Source organism: Drosophila arizonae, chromosome 5, assembly GCF_054131065.1.
Source record: "Drosophila arizonae isolate 15081-1271.41 chromosome 5, UAZ_ARI_1.0, whole genome shotgun sequence".
NCBI lineage: Eukaryota > Metazoa > Arthropoda > Insecta > Diptera > Drosophilidae > Drosophila > Drosophila arizonae.
In genome coordinates, this window is record NC_142925.1 from 5,730,965 (window position 1) to 5,752,285 (window position 21,321).

The 21,321-nt window shown below is 36.4% G+C and overlaps 1 protein-coding gene across 2 annotated transcripts in view; it reads left to right on the top strand.

Annotated features, from left to right (window-relative positions):
• Window positions 1–21,321, top strand: part of Mef2 (myocyte enhancer factor 2) — a 66,907-nt gene that overhangs the window by 16,239 nt on the left and 29,347 nt on the right. For both annotated transcript variants that reach the window (XM_018011006.2, XM_018011023.2), the window contains exons 2-4: window positions 66–116; window positions 9,393–9,684; window positions 21,012–21,055. The gene's annotated coding sequence lies outside the window, so the exon portion shown is untranslated. The remainder of the gene's footprint in view (window positions 1–65; window positions 117–9,392; window positions 9,685–21,011; window positions 21,056–21,321) is intronic.

Sequence of the window (21,321 nt, forward strand, 5' to 3'; positions counted from 1 at the left end):
TACTTATATTGCTCTTAATTACATTTTATACTAATATATATCTTTCTCTTCTATTTCTCTTGCAGTTTGATTCTTAATGCAGCAAAATTTTCACAGACTGCAGCCATAATATACAGGTAAAGTTGATTTTTAAATATATATAAGCCTTAAATTTTAGAGAGAGAAGTTAAATGAGAGAGCGTATACATCTACTATTTACTAGGGTAAACTATAACTATAATATGAAATTTGTATTAGTAGTCAAAATATTTGAGCAATTTTTGTATTTATTTGCAACAACTTTGTTTCACACTAATTAACTTAGTAAACCTTGTCATCTGTCATATGTTTATCAAATCAATTGAGAACTTTGTAACTGAAATTTGCAAGCTGTATAAAAGTACTTCAACTTTGATGATCCAAGGCCTTTGGCTGGCTATTCAGGTAAATAATCGAGTCCAATCTAAAACCTCAATAACCGAATTCAAAAAGTTCAAGCTGGACAAGATTTTCCTATTACAGGCGTTAAGCTTCAATTAAGAAATATTTAAACTCTCTTACTGCCTCTTTCCATATTCGTCTCTCTCTCTCTCTCGCTCTCTCTCTCTCGCTCTCTCTCTCTCTTTTACATTTCCTCTACCTAAATAATATTTAAGTGCAACAATAGTTGAGCTTCAATTAACACATTTCTGTCCTAACCCTAATCGCTCTTACCTACCCTCCCTCTCCATCTCTCTCTCCCATTCTCCCTCTCCCACTCTTCCTCTCCCTATTTCCCTTCAATTAAGCTAGTTTTTACAATGCGCAGTTGAAAGTTTGAAGTTTTGTTACATCGCTGTAAGCCGCAGAGGACTTAACGCCATTTATGTTGTTGTTGTAGCTGCTGTTGTTGTTGCGGCCAACTTCCGGTTCAATAGGGCGGCAACAGAGAGAATTCATTTAACATTTATTCATTTAACGCCTCATTAATTCATCACTTTCAATCAAATTTTACGCTTACATACACAGCACACAGGTGCGTTGAGCTCTCTATCAATGTGTGTGTGTGTGTGTGTGTTTATGTGTGTTAAATATTAACCGCAAGTAGTAACTGAACAAGGGCTCCTTAGTTGCGCTCCATTAGAGGGACAGTAATGCTCGCCCAGATCCTAGCGTCCTTAATTAAGCGTGTAATGTGTGTTAGTGTGTGTGTGTGTGTGTAGGTGTGTAGGTGTACAGGTGTGCGTGTGTGTGTTTGTGTAAAACTCATTGAATTTCGCATTAATATATTAACTTTGCTGTAGCATACATTGAGGCGCAAAGCGACTTTAAAGTAGGGGCACGCAAAAGGCCATGCGGATCGGGTACGACTTGTGGCGACATCAAGTTGTAGGCAGTAACGGTAAAATGGAAGATAGCTCGCTTTCTATCTCTCTCTATACTCTAATATAGAAAAGAAAGGGTTAAGTACAGATCCAGGTTAAATCAGTGATATAGAAAGTAAGAGAGAAGCAAGGAGAGAGAATATTACAGAGGGAGGAGAACAGAGGAGGAACAGAAAGGAACAGAGGGAGAGAAAGGCAAACGAAGAAAGAAAGAGAGAGAGAGTGAGAGGGATGGAGATAGAGAAATAACGATAGAGAAATAAGGCACAAGGTAGAGGGATAGAATAACAGATAGAATGTAGATAAAATAGAATGAGAGATAGAGACACATACAAAAAAAAAAAAAAACTGCCTATTTAATAAGCCAGAAAGAGATGAAAATAGAAAGCGACATATTATGTGGAAAGTAGAGATAGACATGAAATAAATAATGTATAGAGAGGAATAGAAATCGAGGTTAAGCAGAGAGTGAGGGATCGAGGGGAAAGTAGATAGATGGAGATGCGACAGAGAAAGACGGCTGTCGATTTAATGCACGCAGAAGAAAGGTAAGAGCGACAGATGAGAGAGAGAGAGAGGAGAGTATACATGTTAAGAGGAAAATTGCGATAGGGACTGCAAGAGACATGGAGAGGAAAGTATAGATAAACATATTATTAATATGAATGTATAAATAAATGTATATATGACAGAGAGAGAGAGAGAGAGAGAGAGAGAGAGAGAGAAAGCCACAAACATATAGAGAGATAGATGCAAAAAGAGAGGGAGATACAGCTTTAGTTTACCTAAGTTCTATTTGCGCCTAACACTTGGCGCTGCTGCTAAGGATTTTTGACAATAAACAGACGCATTCTGCCACATACACCCCTTACACACACCTACACACATACACACACAGAGAAAGAGAGGGAAGAGCAACTGGCAGACATCGGCAAGCTAGTTTAAAAATAACTCCTTGTTGGAATTTCCATAGAAAATCGTGCATATTGAACCGAAATGTATGTAAAAATATTGATGTTTTCTTTTATTTTTTTTTTTTATTTTTCACTTGCGTGCTAATTTTAAATTATACGTAGCACTCATACATACACACACACACACACACACATACCCGTATGCATATCATTTGTTATTTTCTTTTGGCAAACAAAGTCTATAGAGAGAGCGAGTTGCAAGTAAATTAAAATGCAATTTTTAATCTTTTATTTATGGTTTTGAAATTATGCAAGTGCAACAGATTTCCTTTGGCTTTTCAGTTAAAGGAGATTGTAATAGGCGAAAGCAACAACAACAGCACACACACACACATACATACACAGCGAGCGGCATAGACTGCGTACCAAAATACTTATACAATAACAAAAACAAAGAAAAACCAAAAATAATACAAGAACAACAACAACAAAAATTGCTTTAATTTTAAAATATATTTCAGTGTATGCGCCAGTGTGTGTGCATGTGTGTGTGTGTGTGTCGGCCTTTCGATTTATTTCGAGCGATCGGCCAGAATTAAGAGCTTTATTAGCGCATCAGCCGAGCAATCAAACGCGTCGCATTCGATAAAAACGGCAAAAGAGTAAAAAGCAATCGATACTCGTTTCGTGTGCAAGTCGCGTGTGAAGTTTCGGTTATCGATAGGCGATAGCTGGTAGTAGGGATGTCGTGTGTTGTGCGTTAAATAAGGGAGAGAGAGAGTCTCAGCTGTTGCATATCGATAAAAACTGAAATAAATCTAAATCTGTTTTCGATACCCTGCTAAATATCAATTGTATTTAAAGCGATTTACCTTCCCGATATAACCATATACTATATAAAATAGTCCTTTTCAATCAGTTGATATCGATAAACGTGTATCGATCCGTTTTATCGATATACATTTAGAGCTGTGATTTGTATTTTGTTCCTAGCCATTGTATCGATTTACTCTTATAGCTTGCTGATGATGGTATTTTAATGATAACAGAACAATATGTAATATAGAATAGAATAGGCAGATTCACGACATGCAACAATCGATAGATGTCTACGTTTATCGACTTTGCACTAAACCTAATATAGGCAATACATCTTAGATTAATTTCATAATCAAAGGGGAAAAAGTATTTGCCAAACAAACTCCATTCACTTTGTAATATTATAAATTTCCATGACGAACGAAATCTTTATAAATATCCATGAACTCGTAATTGTTTCTTAAATGCATTTGCTTCAAAATCGCATTAGGAACTCTTTAAGAGACGTTTAGTGCGGGGAAAGGCTTTACTTATTTTTTTTTTTTCTTCAGCTGCTGCAGCTTCTTCTTCAATCATTTTTGGCTTTTGGGACTTAGAGGCTAAGTCAAGCAGCAAAGCCTTACCACCAAAAAAAAGTGAAAGACATAAAAAAAAAAAGAATTTTCCACGAAAATCCGCCCATTTAAAACGCCTTTAAAAACGTTTAGCTGCGAAAGCCAGAAGGAAGATGTAAGCCAGGAGTGGCAGGAGAGGGTGGGCGGGGCTGTAATTTGAGGGATTCTCAAATGTTTGTTGGGATTTGAATTTATTGTTGTTGTTGTTGTACTGTTCAATTTGTGTTGAAAAGGTGATGGCTGGCCGCGTTCTGCGGAATTGTTGGTTATTTATTTTGGGTTACCTCTAAAATTAAAATGGCTCAAAAACACAAGAAACACACACACACACACACTCATACACAAACACACAGAGAGACAGCAGCAGCAACAACAACAACAACAAAGCAAGAGCGAAACAAACGAACAAAAAAGCGTTTTTTATAGAACATTTATTTATAATTATACATTCTCGTTGTATATGCGATTTTCTGCGCCAGTAAAGTGAAGTGTAGGAAATATCGTGCACAGACATATTTTTCATTTCGATCCCAATTCAATCCGCAGTCGAACCGATCCTCCTACAAATTAAAACCGTGCAACGCGTCGTGATCGTCCGCGCATATTCTCACTTCTCACTCTCGCTCGCTGGCTTTTTGCCTCTCCCGCTCTCTCAATTAAATACAAATTAAATTAAATATTTAATAAATTTCAAATCCGAAGCAATTGTGTGAAAAATTTGCAATTGAAAAATTTCGCGCCGAAGGACGCCAAAATTCTCTCAGCTGTGTGTGATAATTGCCCTTAAAGCAAAATTACCAACAAATTGTGCAAATAAATCAAGTCCATTGAAAATTTCCCTAAATGAAATCAGCAAAGCCAAATGCTTTTTGCGTTTTTTCTGTGTTGAAAAGTGAAATTCTGTCAAAGCAATAAAATTTCCCAAAATAAAAATCGAAACATCTGTTCTTTGTTGTTTGTCTACACCAACAATAACAGCAACAACAACAAAATTTGTGCCCAATGTCCGAAATGTTGCTGAGCATGGGTGAAATGTTGCCAGTGCATGTTGCTGGCCAACAGATGGCGCGTCACATGATCGTTGCGCACAGGTGGCGTCAGCAGCGTTGCGATCGTTTGTGCGCCATGAAACCTAGATGGCGCCACACGTACTGCCATGGAATATTGTAAGCAATTTCGTTTCTCTAAGAAGATTATCGCTATAATATGTTAATAATGATATTTAATTTTAACCCACCTTAAATTTATAAAAAAAAAATTAAAGTATTTCCGCACATTATCCGAATGTTTTTATATACTATATTTAATGTGCTCGCAACTAGCATCGAGCTATGGCTGGCGGCGCAATTGGAAGCTGCAAAGCTTCTTAGTTTGAAGCCATCTAATCCTTTAAGTCCAACACATTCCAAGCGCTGTCTCTCTCTCACACACTCTATTGTCACTGCTCGCTCCTGAGCTCGCGGCGGCTTTTGGTTGATGTGTTTTAAGTGTTTACACATTGAAAGTGTGAAAGCTGTTGTCAATTCGTAAATGTTTTCATACACTACACATCCACACTTGGTTGAGATGGCTTTAATTTACTCTAATGTTGGGTAGATTGACACATATAGGGAATAAAGATATTAAGATAATTATGTAGCTGGACTTTTCTTGTTTTCTAAATCAATTTGTGATAATTAGGTATTCTAAAAGCTATATAAATGTCTATATATGTACAAATACATAAGCACATAAATACATTATGTATATGTATCTATAAACTAGAAGTTTATATATGAACCAAATATAAAAAATAATAATACAAAATAAATTAAAAAAAAAAAAATAAATAAATAAAATAAAATACAAAACAAAAGAAAAATTAAATCTAAGAAAAATGTCAAGCAAGAATGTTTATGTATATAATTTTTTATTTGTGTAATATATCAAAAAGTTTATGTGAATTTCTTTTCAAATGCTCATAAATTTCCCTTCATTTTAATGTATATTATATATACATATATACGATTTATAAACAAAATATTTCACAATATATATTTTCTATCTCACTGCCATAATCTGAGAGTATTTATGAAAAGCATTGCCCTAGACAATGTGAGATCCTTGCCTTGCCTTGTCTGCCTGCTTGAGTAGTGCCTGGGGTCAGATTCTGGCTTTAGCTGCTTAACCTTAGATTGTAAGGGGTGCGTGTGTGTGTGTGTGGGTTGAGGGCTGCGGGATGGCATGTAAGTGGGCTTAGACGACATGTCTGTCATGCCAATCGCATGCGCTAAGCGTTTCCGCTTCCGTTGAAATTTAATACGCTACAGAAACAAAACAAAATTTTGGAAAAAAGGAATGCAGACAGTTAGACATGTGCGCCTAGCCTATATAGAGTCTATATGGCATATTCATATATCGCGTAGATTTTTCGCTGTGCCCTCTTTATTTAATTTTTTTTTTTTTTTTTTTGGCACTCGCTGCGCATTTTGTAGCTTGTTTTATTTGCTTTTTATTTTGCTTGCAAAACTTCGTGCAACTTGTTTTGTTTTTCTTGCTATTTTTTTTTTTGTTCTTGTTCTTTTTTTTTCTCATCTACATTTTGACTGGGCACACAACTAGAAGCATTAACGACTCTTTTTGAAAATTGCAACAAAATGTTTTGTTGTTTATTTACGCAAATTTGTGTAGACTTTGGCCAAATGCCAGGCATTACGAAAAGCCCGCAAAACACGACGCCATTTTTCGAGAAGGCAGCAAAAAAAAAAAATATTTAAATGAAATAAATAATAGACAAAAAACCGCAATAACAACACTGTGCAACATAAATGTAGCACGTGTTTGTTATGGGAAATATTAGAATTAATAAAAAACAAGGAAGCAAATATTTTAATACACAAAAAAAAAAATATATATATATAAAATTGGAAAAAAATGTGCAAAATATAAAATAGAAAAACAAAACACTGTACAACGAGATTATGACAACAATGTGGCTTACGAAAATACTTTGTGGCTTTTGTTCTTTAATATAGCTCTATAATATAATATAATATCAGTTTATAACTGATTGTTATTGTTAATATTATTTGTAATCGATAAAGGAATAGTTATCGATATCGATAGAAGACTAATAAAAGAAAATTTGAAGTGTCTAACTCTTATAGGTTCTGAGACCGGTGCGCTCACATATACAAACAGACGGAGAGGCCGAGATCGTATCGCCTATGGGGTCTGTCCTTCTGCCGTTTAAATACATTTCGACCAATCCATTATGCTCTTATAATGGCTATACAAAATTCTCGTAAAATGATGATTATGATAATGATTTTCAATATTTATATATGATATAAAGAAATAAAAGACAATTTGTAAAAAAAAGTAAAAATTTTTATATCAAATAAATGTTAACTAAGAAAAGTGCAATAATATCATCGTTTCAACAAAGTATAGGAATTTGTGAATTATTATTATAAATTATGGAAATTCTTATCGAGAAATATTTGAAAAGTTTTTTATATTTATCAAATAACGGCCAGCTCTGTATATAAGAACTCTATGCAACAAAGTTGTACAACGAGTTTATTATGGAAAATATTTACACGAACTGTGTGTTAGTTTATTCCATTGAAAGCCCAAATTTCCATATATACAAAACGAAAAATATATAAGAAAAATACCAGGCAAACACAAAAACACTATGCAACAAAATGCTGAAAGAGACTTACACGAAATATTTGTTAACTTATTCATTAATTGCTAGACGTCCCTCAGTCCACAATTGGGATGATTTAAGTGGGGTTGGGTGGGTTGGGGACCTGGGGGAGCTGTCTTGTCACCCCATTCGATTCGACAATTTCATTTTCATTTTCATTTCCATTTTGATTTTCATATGCTTCCTCTACCAACACCGCCAACACATAGGTGGGCGTAATGCTGTGTGAAAAGTTGTTTGTCTGTGTGCGACGTATAGGGCATGTCATAAAAATCAAGTGAAAAGCGCCACAAGAAGACGCACAAGTAAAAAAAAAATAAAATAAAATGAAGAAGAAATGTCGAAAAACCATGACAAAGACCAAAGCCAAAGGGAAGGAGAGGCGGCACTCAGACGCAAGGGGGTGTGGCAACGGGCGGGCGGTTGGCTACACACGACAGCAGCAGCATGAAGAAAAAAATGTAGAATTTATTATAGACAACTGTGCTGCCTGAATTCGGCTGCGTCCATTTGTTTGTTTGCCCAGCTTCCACACTGTCTCACTCGCTCTCCCTGTCTCGCTCTCTCTGTCGCTCCATCTTACTATCTGTCTCGCTTCGTCGAAAAAGGAAAAAATGCTGCAGACAATTGGGACCCGCTGGAAAAGCTCCTCTTGCTAGCTGCCATGGCAACACACACGCACTCAGAGCTACCAATACATATATAGCTACAGTTACAATACATCACAGATATATAATGTGTACAAAGGGGGCAACACTGATCAATGATATATATATACCTATGTGTGTGTGTAGGTGTATTTGTAGTTGTAGTTGCTGCTGCTGCTGCTGCTGCTCTGGATGGATGCGATTGCTGTCGCTGCTGCTGTTGAAGCATTTCATTAGCCACCCACACAAAATACTATGCGCACAATCATACACACACACACACACCTGACATACAACCGCACTTATACACACACAGTCAACACTCATAACACTCATGCACACACGCAGAATAGAGGCGAACGGCAATGCCTGGCATGTGGGCGTTGAGAACAGCACGCGCACTCCACACTCATGTATACCCTGGAAATGCCATGCTTGACGGAGCAGCATAATGTGCTAGGGAGTCAAATGGGATGAAGAGCTTATCTAATGTTGTATATATCCAAAGTAAAAGTTCTGTGAATACTTAAAAAGGTTTTCAACTTAAAGTGGTTGCTGCTTTGATTTATTGTTAAAATGAACTAAGAAATTTAGTTTAATTTGGAATATCGGAAAATTTTCTAGATATTATATAAATAATCCTTTAAGAAAAGGGATTCGATTTGATTATTCACATTGAGATACTTCATTATTCGCAAAATTCATTTTTCTTGAAGGAATATTCAAATGTTATATATAAAAGATAGGAACTCCAGTCATCAGGATAGTTCATCGTTATTGTTGTATTTTTTTTATATTGATAGGGCTAGAGCTAAAAACATGTTTATGTTCTATTAAACTCATTTAAATTTTTAAAATAAAATAAAACTGGTAAAAAAATATTACGAAAACCTATTGCTAAAAAAAAAAAAAAAATACTTACATATCTTATCTACCTCTTACCTCTTCTATATATGGATTATGACTTCTTTTTTCATAATTTGGAGTTTATATATTTTTATTTTTCTTAACCCACTCTTCTTATATCCCCACCACATTTACAGGGTATGCTTAACTCTACCACATGCCATTCAAATGCTTGCATAAACAACCGCAACAAGCATAAAATACTGAAACTGAAATGCTCTACGAAAAGTTTTGTGGTCTTTGGGGGGAATGCGAAGCTCGAACTTGTTGCATCTGCAAAGACATTTGATAACTTTGGCTTAGATGTGCACAGGGAATTCATTTTGCAATGAATGACGCACAAAAACATATAATGCATAATATATATATATATTTAAGGATATACATATAATGTAGCTGAATCTATATCAAACTCGGTTTAAACTCATGTTTTTGTCATTTCATTTCCATTGCAGTTACACAACTCGCCGACGTCGCAGAGTCAATTGATGGAAATTTCAGGAAATTCAGGAAATAGTTGATAAAAATAAAACACGCCTAACAGTACACAAACTCCTGTGGCTTGATCGCATTCTTTTTGCCATATATATATACAGCCACAGATAATAGAAATATCTAGATAGATATACACTTATATCTATATATGTGTGTATAAAATTATATATAGCTGTAATTAAACAAGATTGGATTATAGTTTATTTTTGACTGGGACTCTTTGATGTTGTTCATACGGCGGCATTTTGGCAGGTGAGCTTTGACAATTACCGTTAATATATAATTGAATGCAATTATTTATTTATTACGCGTTTAGGTTTTGGTTTAACAATATATATTTAACAATTAGAATTCATTTCATTAAATTACTTCATTATTTTCTGTTGATGTTTTGGTTGAACTGATACATTATTTACTCATTTAATTGAAGGCAATTAATTTTGTTTTCTATGCTTTAAAATCGATAGCAATGAGTGTTAAACAGGGTATATTGAATTTTTGGACAACTTTGGAATGAGGCAATTCAACAAGACGAACATTGGACAAAACTAATCTACTCATTTAACTTCTCTGAATGAGTATAACAAAAAACAATTAAAATAGAAGTGATAAAAATTTATCAGAAATTTATTACAGCTTTTACATCCATAGTTAAGAAAGGTTGAATTAATATTTTAGTCTATCAACTGAATGAATAGAAATGATATTTAAGTACAATAACTGAAACTATAAGATTTACTTTATATATTAAATTCCATGCAGACTATGACATATTAAGCAATAGTTTAATAATCAATAAAAGTTTTTGAGAAATGAATATGTGCTATGAAAATATCTACAGCATCGGCATTTGAGATATTAAGTATAAAAAAGTCATTTGAAGACACAAAAGTTTTGATGAATAATTACCATGAAATATGACAACAATTTTACACCCACTCAAAAAGTGTTTTCATGTTAGCTTTTATGATTATTTCTGGCCTGAAAAATCTCAATAAAATGAAGATAAAAGAAGTTGTTTGAAGCTTAAAAATATATTCATTAATGAACAGAAGCAGAACAATGAAAGTTAGAGCTTAAAGACGGGGTTTCATTACTGTTGACTCCTTAGTAATTAAAAAAAAAAAAAAAAAAAAAAACACAACAAACAATATATAAATACTTATTTTCATTTGTTATGTATATATGTTTTATATCTACCTGATCTAGCAGATTTCTGACAGATACAAAGAAATACACTTCAAAGTTATATGAAATAATTAAAAAAAAATGTATGTAACAAGGCAAAATGTTGCCAAGAGAGAGAGAGAGACAGAGAGAGAGTAAGAGGGAGAGTATAAGACTCTCTATGATAAGTTGGGTTAATTGGGCTAATTTACAAAGTATAGGCCAAAGGAGACCTCATGCGTGTGTGTGAATGTTCATGTGTGTGTGTATACACATATATCTATAAAGTCAAATCAGCAGCATTTGAGACCTACAACAACAGCTGAGCATGTATTGTGCGTGAATTCTAAAAGAATAATATATATATTGTAATATACACATACATATATACATATAAACACACACGCACACTATGTTGCCTTTTTGGTATTTCTTGGCGTTCAATTAACGTAAAACATTTGCCAAGAATTTTCTTGAGTCGCTTTGCGCCTCGCCACATACACACATACACATTGGGCAGCTATGCGTTAGCAACAGTGAGGAAAATGGCGGGGGGAAATGCGACAAAGCGTAGTATATGTATGCGTATAAAGCGTATTCGTATTACATACTAATAAATGCATACACTAATTAACATTACGAAGTTGACTTTAATGAGCTCAACCAGAGAGGGGTCAACGTACGATTAGGAGAAGCAAAAACTTTGCACTTGTTTAGTTTTCGCCTTGAATTATGTAAAGCATTTTCATATTTACTTGCGAAGCTCTTCCATTCTTTTTTCTGTTTTCATTTTGCATATTGTAGACGTGGGCCAAAATGAAAGTGCGTCATGCACAAAAGAGAAGAAAATTATTGAACGTCATTGCTGGCAATTTTTATTTGAAATGTATCTTCTTTTTGGAAATCATCAAATATTCATGCGTCTGTGACTTGCTCTCATTGTGCGTGCGTGTGTAGGTATTTGTGTGTGTGCATGTATATGTATATATGTGTATGTGCGTGTGTATCATCAGCAATTCAAGCACGCGTTTTACGCACACACTCGAAATTGCTGAGGGGGCTTCTCTTCTTTTTTTTTTGATGCGTGCGTGCAAGCTTTACTGTACCTGTAGCTGTTGCTCAATCTCAACGGAATATTTTCAGCATGCTTTTATGCTCTACCAGTTAAGAGTACTGTCATTATATGAGGCAGTTTGTAAGGATGGTTATTAGTTAGGAGTTATTAGCTGAATTATTAGCTATGGGACTAAAATTTGAATATAGAGCGAATTATGTCTGTAGGGCAATAAATTGTTAGAGAGATAAAGCTATAGATAGAAAGAGATAGAGATAGAGACTAGAGATATAGGAGAAAGATACATATACAGATACAGATTCACATTCAGATACAGATACAGGCTCACAGATACAGGTACATAGCTACAGATACATAAATACAGATACATAGATACAGATACATAAATGCAGATACATAGATACGGATTCATAGACACAGATACGTAGATACAGATACTTAGATACATAAATACCGATACATAGATACAGATACATAAATGCAGATATATAGATACAGATACATAGATACAGATACATAGATACAGATACGCAGATAAAGATGCGTAGATACCGATACATAAATTCAGATACATAAATACAGATACATAAATACAGATACAGATACATAGATACAGATACATAGCTACAGATACTTAGATACAGATACATAAATGCAGATACATAAATACAGATACATAGATACAGATACATAGATACAGATACGCAGATACAGATATGTAGATACAGATACATAAATTCAGATACATAAATACAGATACACAGATACAGGTACATAGATACAGTTACACAGATACAGATACGTAAATACAGATACAGATACATAGATACAGATACATAGATACAGATACATAGATACAGATACGTAGATACAGATACATAGATACAGATACATAGATATAGATACATAGATACAGATACATAGATACAGATACGCAGATACAGATATGTAGATACAGATACATAAATTCAGATACATAAATACAGATACACAGATACAGGTACATAGATACAGTTACACAGATACAGATACGTAGATACAGATACACAGATACAGATACATAGATACAGATACATAGATACAGATACATAGATACAGATACGTAGATACAGATACATAGATACAGATACATAGATACAGATACGTAAATACAGATACTTAGATACAGATACATAAATGCAGATACATTAATACAGATCTGTAGATAGATGTGATAGAGATAGTTTCAAAGTTGAATGAAGAGAGTATTTCATGTATCACATACACACCCACACACACACACACGCACACGAATATGTAACTCTCGCTCTTTCTCCTTTTTCATTTGCTGTTTACGCGCAATTATTGTGCGCGACGACCGCAATAAAAGAAAATTAAAGTTTTTCCCTTTCCTCTGTTGTTGTTGTTGCTGTCCCCACTTCGTGTGCTGACTCTTCCTCTTCTACTTCTGTTCTGCTTCTTCTTCTTCTTGTGTCATTCTTTCAATTTTCTTGCTGTCAGTCCGTGTCGCATCTTTTGGCTCGATTTTTATGTAGCCTGTTGGCCGGCCACCTCTCGCATCGTTTCGCTCCCTCATTTTGGTGTGCCGCTTGACATTTTGGTGCATTTTGCATTTTGCTTTTTGCATTTTGGTCGACGTTCTGCCATTTCACTTGCAGCGTCAAGTATTTTGGCCATGTTCCAAAATGTTTCGAGTCTTCAGACGTTCGCCCATCCAATGGGGCTCTGCTCATGGGGACAGTTAGTGATTAAGCGTGAAAATATCAGACTCATCATCGCGCAACAGCAACAGTCGCAGCAATCGCAACAGTCGCAGCAGCAGCAGCAGCCGCAGCCCAGTGCAACTAACCAAAGTGCTCAACACCCATAAAGACTAGGCGATACGAAAAAAAAAAAAAAAAAAAACAAAAACAAATTAAAACGAACTAGAAGCGAAACGGATCAAAATGGCGACACTTTTCTTTGCTTGTTTTTCTTCTAGTCTTCTATTTGTTTTCATATAAGAGAACTGTTATTCTTCTTAGCTCGTTTGTTTTTCTTTTGCCAGATTTTTGCACATTCATTTTTGTTGTATGCAAATTAAAATAGTTGTTTCATGTTCTATGCCCAAGCTGTACTGTACCCCAATCAAATGATATTCGGCAAACAAATGTTCTGGCTTATTGACAAACAGCAAAAGCAACAAATATAATCGAATCGAAGGGAGAAATTATTAAATTGTATCTAAGAATATATAGATATATATTCAAGTTTAAAATTTTGTTGATGATTGTCCAATATAATATTAATTTGTGTGTTAATTAAAATTTTTACCTGATTTATCCTTATACATTTACAGTTTATCTGTATTTAAGCTAAATTAACTGCGCCAGTTACACATATTTGTTATACTATTTAAAATATCTGTTATATTCTTACACTACACTTCTGTTAGTGGGCCATGTTAAGCTCCTGTTAAACTCCCTGCTGTATTTTAAATGCTTTAACAGTAGCTAGATTAACAGAGATGTTAACGTAACTGTTACATTCCCTGATAATACCTATAAGATTTATTTAATGTTAACTTGTATGTTAATTCCTAACATCTGTTGTTTATGCTACTCCTTCCTTCTTCCTTTATGCTTCCATCCAATCAAAGCCAGCTGATCATCGTGCATCAGTCGATCATAAATTCGATCCAGAAATTGCATTTGGAAGTATGTCGAACGAACACTGACTGCAGACGTTCCTTCAGTATATAATGCCACATAAGATCAAATTTACAGCATTTCATACACATATATCCACGTATATGTATGTGTAAGATCAAGTAGCATTCTTGAAAATTCTGTGTATATATTTACTGTATTTGCCCATGTGTTGAGGAAAGAAGAACAAAAAGGGAACAACAAATTCTACAATTCACTGCATACAACAAATGTTTATACAAAATGTCAGTACAACAAAACAACAATCTGCTGTGCCGCTCCTGGGCTACAATTGTATGCGTAATATGTAAATATGAATCGGTATAGGTGTGTGTGTGTGTGTGTGTGTGTGCGAGTGTTGGCTCTGGCAGCTGCGCAAATGGCGACGACAGACATCAGCCTGCAGCACGGGCAAGGGCCAAAGGGGCCAAGGAAGGCATGGGGAGGGGGGACGGCATAGTTTGCGAGCTGCCTGATTTTGCAACTGTACATGCTGAGCAGCCATGGGCAACGGTGTTTTCGTAACGCACAAACGGGCAGCACCTGTCTTGGAGGCCAGCCAGACAACAACAACGAGCATACGAAGCGCTGCCGAACGCCAGAGCCGAACGAGTTGCAAAATATCAGAGAATTTCGAAATGACAGCAAAAGAGGCAAAGGAAATTTTGTTTTTCAAACTAAGTAGAAAGAAAGAAAGAAAAAAACGACTGTAATTTAATCAGCAAGCAGAGTGCTGTGGGCACAGGAAGGGGCGCGCACTCACACACAGGCAGATGAGTGACGTACACAGGCGAGACCAAAGCAACGCCACGTAACGTGAACACAACAACAACTCTTCGCACACAGGCATAAATAAGCGCGCATTCTCTCTCGCTCACCTATGAGGCGATCGCTGGCGGCGCAGGCAACGCAGTCATCGTGGCCGCAGCAGCAGCGACCACAGCGGCTGTCTATATTTAGACAGAAAATGCAAATGGCCGCACACGCACACAGAGTGAGAGAGTGAGAGGGAGCAAGAGAGAGAGGGAGACAGAGAGTGAATGAGTAGGTAAATGAGAGTGATTGAGTCAGATGAATGCGCACACATACCTAGACAAAGCTTGGCAGCATACAGCATTTTGCGCAAGCGCTTTTGTTAGAGCGAGACAGACATAGAGAGAGAGAGAGACAGGGAAAGGCAGAGAGAGTGAATGAGCAATGTATATGCAAATGTAATAGCTGATCGTTCGGCGGCCATTTTGTAAGAGAAGACAAAAACAGTGAGCAACAAAAACAACAACAACAACAAGAAAAGCAACAACAACTATTGCTCGTGACTTTCGTAGTTTTTCGTTTTGGCACGCGGCTTTCGATCAATTTGTTGGTTCGTTGTACGTTTGCTTTGCTTTATAAATAAAAAGGATAATTTTTATAGATTTCTTGCTGTGTGTAGGTTTGCTTGTCGGTGTTTCCCACTCACTCTCTGTATATGTGTGTGTGTGTGTGAGTGTGCAACACAAAAATATCCATAACTAAATTTAACATTTGTTTTTGTTTTATATTTAACTTTGCCCGTGTTATTTTGGCCAACTTGTTGTTTCTGAATGAATGGCAGACAACAGGTCGCAACTTATAAATACTTACAACCGCCAAACACTGCCCTACTCCCGCTCCCACCCCCTCACACTCTCACACACAGACACACTGTGAATCTGTTGTTGTTGTTGTAGTAAAGGAAATTATCAATTGTTTGATATTGGCTCGTGCATTTTCTTTAATTGCCATAAACAATTGATACATATTTGTTTATTGGCCAGCGTTTATTTTTACACAAAATTGTATTTTAGTTTTTGTTCGATATATTCTTATAGATATAAACAACATTGATCTATATGTAGAGAAGGAATGAATACATATTTTTAACAAGTTGGCACGTGCCGCAGCTAAATCTGAACATTTATTTATGCAGCGCCACAGCTTACGTACTATATAGATATATAAACAGAGAGACAGACAGAGAGACAGACAGTTAGACAGTTTTATACATAGATATTGTCTATGGATGTCTGCATCATCCATTCAATGTTTTGAATTAAAATGTTTGTTTTTATTGCCTTATTTTATCCATGTTGTCTTATTTTGCATGCTGCTGCTGCTGCTGCTGCTGCTGCTGCTGCAACAACACGAACAGCTGCTGACTGGGTGGTCCGCAATGTCCAGACTCTGGGGAGCAACAGCAGCCAAAGAAGGCACGTCTGGCATTGCTTTGGCAATTGTTGTTCGAATGGATTGTGACCGTGTGTTTATTAATTTCTTGCGCCAATTTGTCTACAAAAATGTTGTGAAATGCTATGCAGAGCTAGCTGGGACAGGGAAAAGGAAAATCAATGGAACTGGGAGCAAAATTTGAGCGCTTTTTTTTTGTCAGAGACAGACTTTTTTTGGGGAAATTTTAATCATAAATATAGCTTATGTTTCTATATGTTCAAGCAATTATCTAAGGAAAGGCTTATGGCTTAATTTCTAGTGCCCATTTACTTAGGACTACTGTAATACGATTAAAATATTATCCTATAACTTGGAGAATATGGCAAAAATATTGGTTGTTTCAAGAATATTTATTTGAATATTTCCTTGGTCAAATCAAAGCGAGATAAACTTTGATAAACCTCATTTGTTCATCAGTCAGCCTCGATTCTATCACTTAGTTATATCTTGTACTATTAACTATCAACATATAATCTTAAATATCTGCCCCGTCCGTTTCTCCTTCTCGCTCCTGCTCTCATTCTCAAATCCATTTCCTGCAGTTGCAGTCATTAATCTTCGTTCAGCGGCAGCCTCGGGCTATGCTAAACTTCAGCATAACAATTAACAGCTAGACAGGCGCTTAAAGTACTTGAGAATTCGAATTGCTTTGTATTTTCACTCTGCTTGCCTCATTTAGTTGGAGGAATTACAATTTTTAACCGAACAGCTAGTAAATCCCGCTCTATACCGAAATCAATATTAAGTCTAAGACTATTTATAGTCTTGCAACCAAATTAGGGAATAGAATGGACGACATCAACAAATTATAATAATTATGAACACGAATGTGTCACGGATGGGGCCCGTTTGGGGGATCGCTCAGAGGAAGAGCCTGTCGAAAGGATTGCACATGCGCCACCACAAATAAAACGTGTGTTCCGTTTGCCGTCTGCTGGGCAAGGGGGAGGCAAGCGTAGCTAAAGATGCCACAGACAGACAGCAACTACACATATATATGTATGTATGTATGTATGTATGTAAATCTGTATGTCTTATGTATTTGCTTAAGTGCATTTCCCCAATGCTACCTACAGCCAAATGCCACGTAGAGCACGCGTGAGTTGGGCCAGAGAGATTTGCTATGGGATTATATGTGGAAGACTGCTCAGTTTACTAATTGCTTCCGCTACTGCAGAGGCTACGGCAACGGCGACGGCAACGGCTGCTGCTGCTGCTACGGCTGCTGCTTGAAGTTTTTAGGGGTCTAGAGATTCATTTTAATTGCATTTCTTTTAACGGTAACATCAGCCAGCCCCCAGCCCAGACCCAGTCGGCTGCAGCAGCCGATCCCTGAGTCAACGTATGGTCGCTCTGTCGGCTGTGATGCTCTGCTTTAGCTCGGCACCGTCGTGATGGCGGGACGGACGGACGTTGCCCGGACGGCGACGTCAATAACATTTGTGTCTGCACACAGGCACATGAATATATATATTATATATGTATATATATGTGTGTGTAATGTAGTTGCGCTCAATAACAAAAATCAAAGGAAATATATATAAGGCAGCATATACTTACATATGTATGTATGTATGTATGTATGTATGTATGTATATATGCTTAGCTCTCTAGTTGTATTCCCTATAGCAAAGATTTGATCGCAATGGAGGTGAGAAATATATACAGAAGCAGATATACGTACACACACACACACGCGTGTAGCAGTGATCATAAAATGCATTTCCACATGGAGTGGGGAGAGAGCCACTTGAGCTGCATTTGAGCTAGGCAAGGAAGCGGCTAAAGGATGTGCATACTTGAGCTATGTGGAAACGCTGGCAGACAAGAGGAAGCTGTAAACGGGAAGACAAATAAGAGCGCCTCACTCTCCCTCTCTCTCTCTCTCGCTCGCTCTCTTTGTATGTGTATGTGTGTGTGTATTTTGTCTATCATTGACTTTTTGGCACATATACGGTTCATTTGACGAGCCGAATTGGAGGCGCTGCCATGTGCTGCATGCCAGCAATAATAACAACAACTACAACAACAACAACAAATTGTGCACACATGTTGCGTATGTTGTTCTTATTTTCTGTCTTTTTTTTTGGTTAGATTTTCAGCAGAGTTTTCCCTGCATTTCGTTTTTTCGTTAGCAACATAAAACTAACAGCTGATTGAGCAAGCACTATATATATCAACAACTATATGTATATATGTACCTATAATTATGCGTGTGTAAGTGTGCGCAGGATTTGGTTTGAGCTGTGTATAAAAATATCCGTCAACAGCTGAGCCACTGACGTCACACGAAACGCTGGCGGAGTGTGAAACAACAGCTGGCAATTGATTTTTACGTATATATTTACATATTTATATTTGCATGTATGTATATATGTTGTATATATTATATGTACTACGGTTGTCTAAAGTGTTCAATGTACTTAATTGCTAATGCTAACAACAGTTCAATCTTAATCTCCTGTATTAATGTTATAGGTCTTACATAGTGTTAACATTAACAGCAATAGCAATAGTAAAAGTAATTCTTGTATGTATGCATGTATATGTGTATGTATACATGTACTTGTGCATGTATGTATACATATATGTAAGTACTGTTACTATGCTGTTAATGTTAGCGCGTATGGTGCTGTTAAACTTTTCTAATAATTTTGTATTACTTCTCTTAAGATTTCTAAAAACAATCTATTTGTATATGTTCTTAATTTTAAAGTTTCTGTCAGTGCTCGATTCGCTTTTACCATAATTAGTGCTGTTAATGCAAGCTATCTGTTAATATAGGACTGTTAGGATTTTTAAGAACGTTGCATTAGTTAATGCTGTAAAAGTTAATGTTTCTGTTACTTTTGGAATCGCTGTTAGTGTTGCTATAGCTGTTAACTCCCAATATAAATAAATAATAATAATTATAGAGCTCTATCAATCTCTAAGATTAACAATGCTGTTGAGCAAATAAATGGAAGTAGTTAAATAAATTAAATCGCCGTCTGAGAGCAGATCTCCAATTCCAAGATGATATGACTTTTGGCCCTGAAAGGCAAACATACTTTGCATAAAGTTTATTAACATTTCATGGATGTTTTATTAAGAAAGCAGCGCACGCCAACGAGAGGCTGTTACGCTAATGTCCCTAATACCACATCAGTCTTAATACAAAGACACTGCGCAAGTTTCAGAACAGAACCGAACGAAAGTTGAATACCAGATATGCATGTCTGCTCCTCTGTCTGTCTGTCTGACTTTCTGGCTGGCTTTTTGGCATGAAGCGAGACAAGCCAAAACCAAGGCTGTCAAAGCGCGCCTCATCATGAGCTCTGAGCTCTGAGTGCGATTGCGATTGCGAATTGTGAATTGCAAGTTGGCTTGGCAAGATTTATGGTATCCTTTCAACTTTAAACTGGCATTGCGCAGAGCTGACAAATGCCCCTCACCAAGTTTGAACTCAGGCACTCTCACTCTCTCTCTCTCTCTCTCTCTCTCGCTGTCTGTATGTTACTAAGCCAGCTCAAAGGGGGGGCGCTCGGCTCAACTCTTTTAGAGCTGCTCGGCTTGCGCTACCCTCTTTGCAGGAGGTTACAGCCAACGCGTGTGCATTGAACTGATCGTCATAAATCGCGTGCTTCAGCTGCCTCTTGCTGCTGCCTCCATCTGCTGCTTGCCTCTCTGCTGTGTTTGGGGGCGTTCAAAACGCTTCGACAGTCAAGATTAATTGGCTGCGCCAGTGTTGTCATGGCGATAGAATGTGCTTAAATGCTGTTATTGTATTCATTTCACTTAACAATGTTGGACTCTCGATACCCTGGAGCTGGGGAGCTAAGCGATGAGGTAACCAGAGAGCAAAGTCTAACTGAGTAAGAGATGTAGGATTCCGATGAATCAATTAGAGATAATGGATAAAATCAAATGAATTTGGCAGGAGATCATGATGCTCCTAGTTTAACTGTTGAAAGTATTTTATTCCACTTAATTTACTCAGCTCATCGTCCTGATCAAGAACATATTTTTATTTTAATTAATGGGAAGATATACCTGAAATTTGGGCAATAATCGCGTCATATAATATAGCTAAAAAGACTTGAACCTACACCTATGTAAAGGGTATCTCTTAGTCCTGCAAAGCTGCAATTTTTGTAACTTATATCAAATATGTTTAAATATATTTTTACATTTAATAATCATCTATATATGATTTATAACAATTTATTCATTTACAGCCCTTTAAAGGGCATCTATTAGTCCTTCATTCAGGCTTTAATCACAATTTCAAATAATTTGTTTGCTATATTTTCATTAGCATTTACCACCACTTTTACAGGGTAACTGTTAGTCGTTCACTTAGCACTCTTCTCAACTTGTTTCATTTACTAACTCTCTATTTTCTTATTGTTTTCTTTTTGCAGCAAAACTTTTTTGTACCTGTTCGCTAAAGGCAAACTTTAATAAGGTAAGTGTGCAAAGAGGTTCCTCAATTCCCAGTTTTCCTTTTCAATTTTTCCGCTGGCAGTTTTCATTTCTTATAACGGCGAAATGAAAAGTTTTTTTTTAATTTTATTTATTCTTTCTCGTTGTTGCTGTTGCTGTTGTTGAAGCTTAACTTGAAACACTGAGCACGTGCCGCGTATTATGCTGCAGCCACGGCCAGTGTCTCACTGTCTCACTTTCGCAGTGCCTCTCTCTCTCTCTTTCGCCTTGTCTCTGTTTTTGTATGCG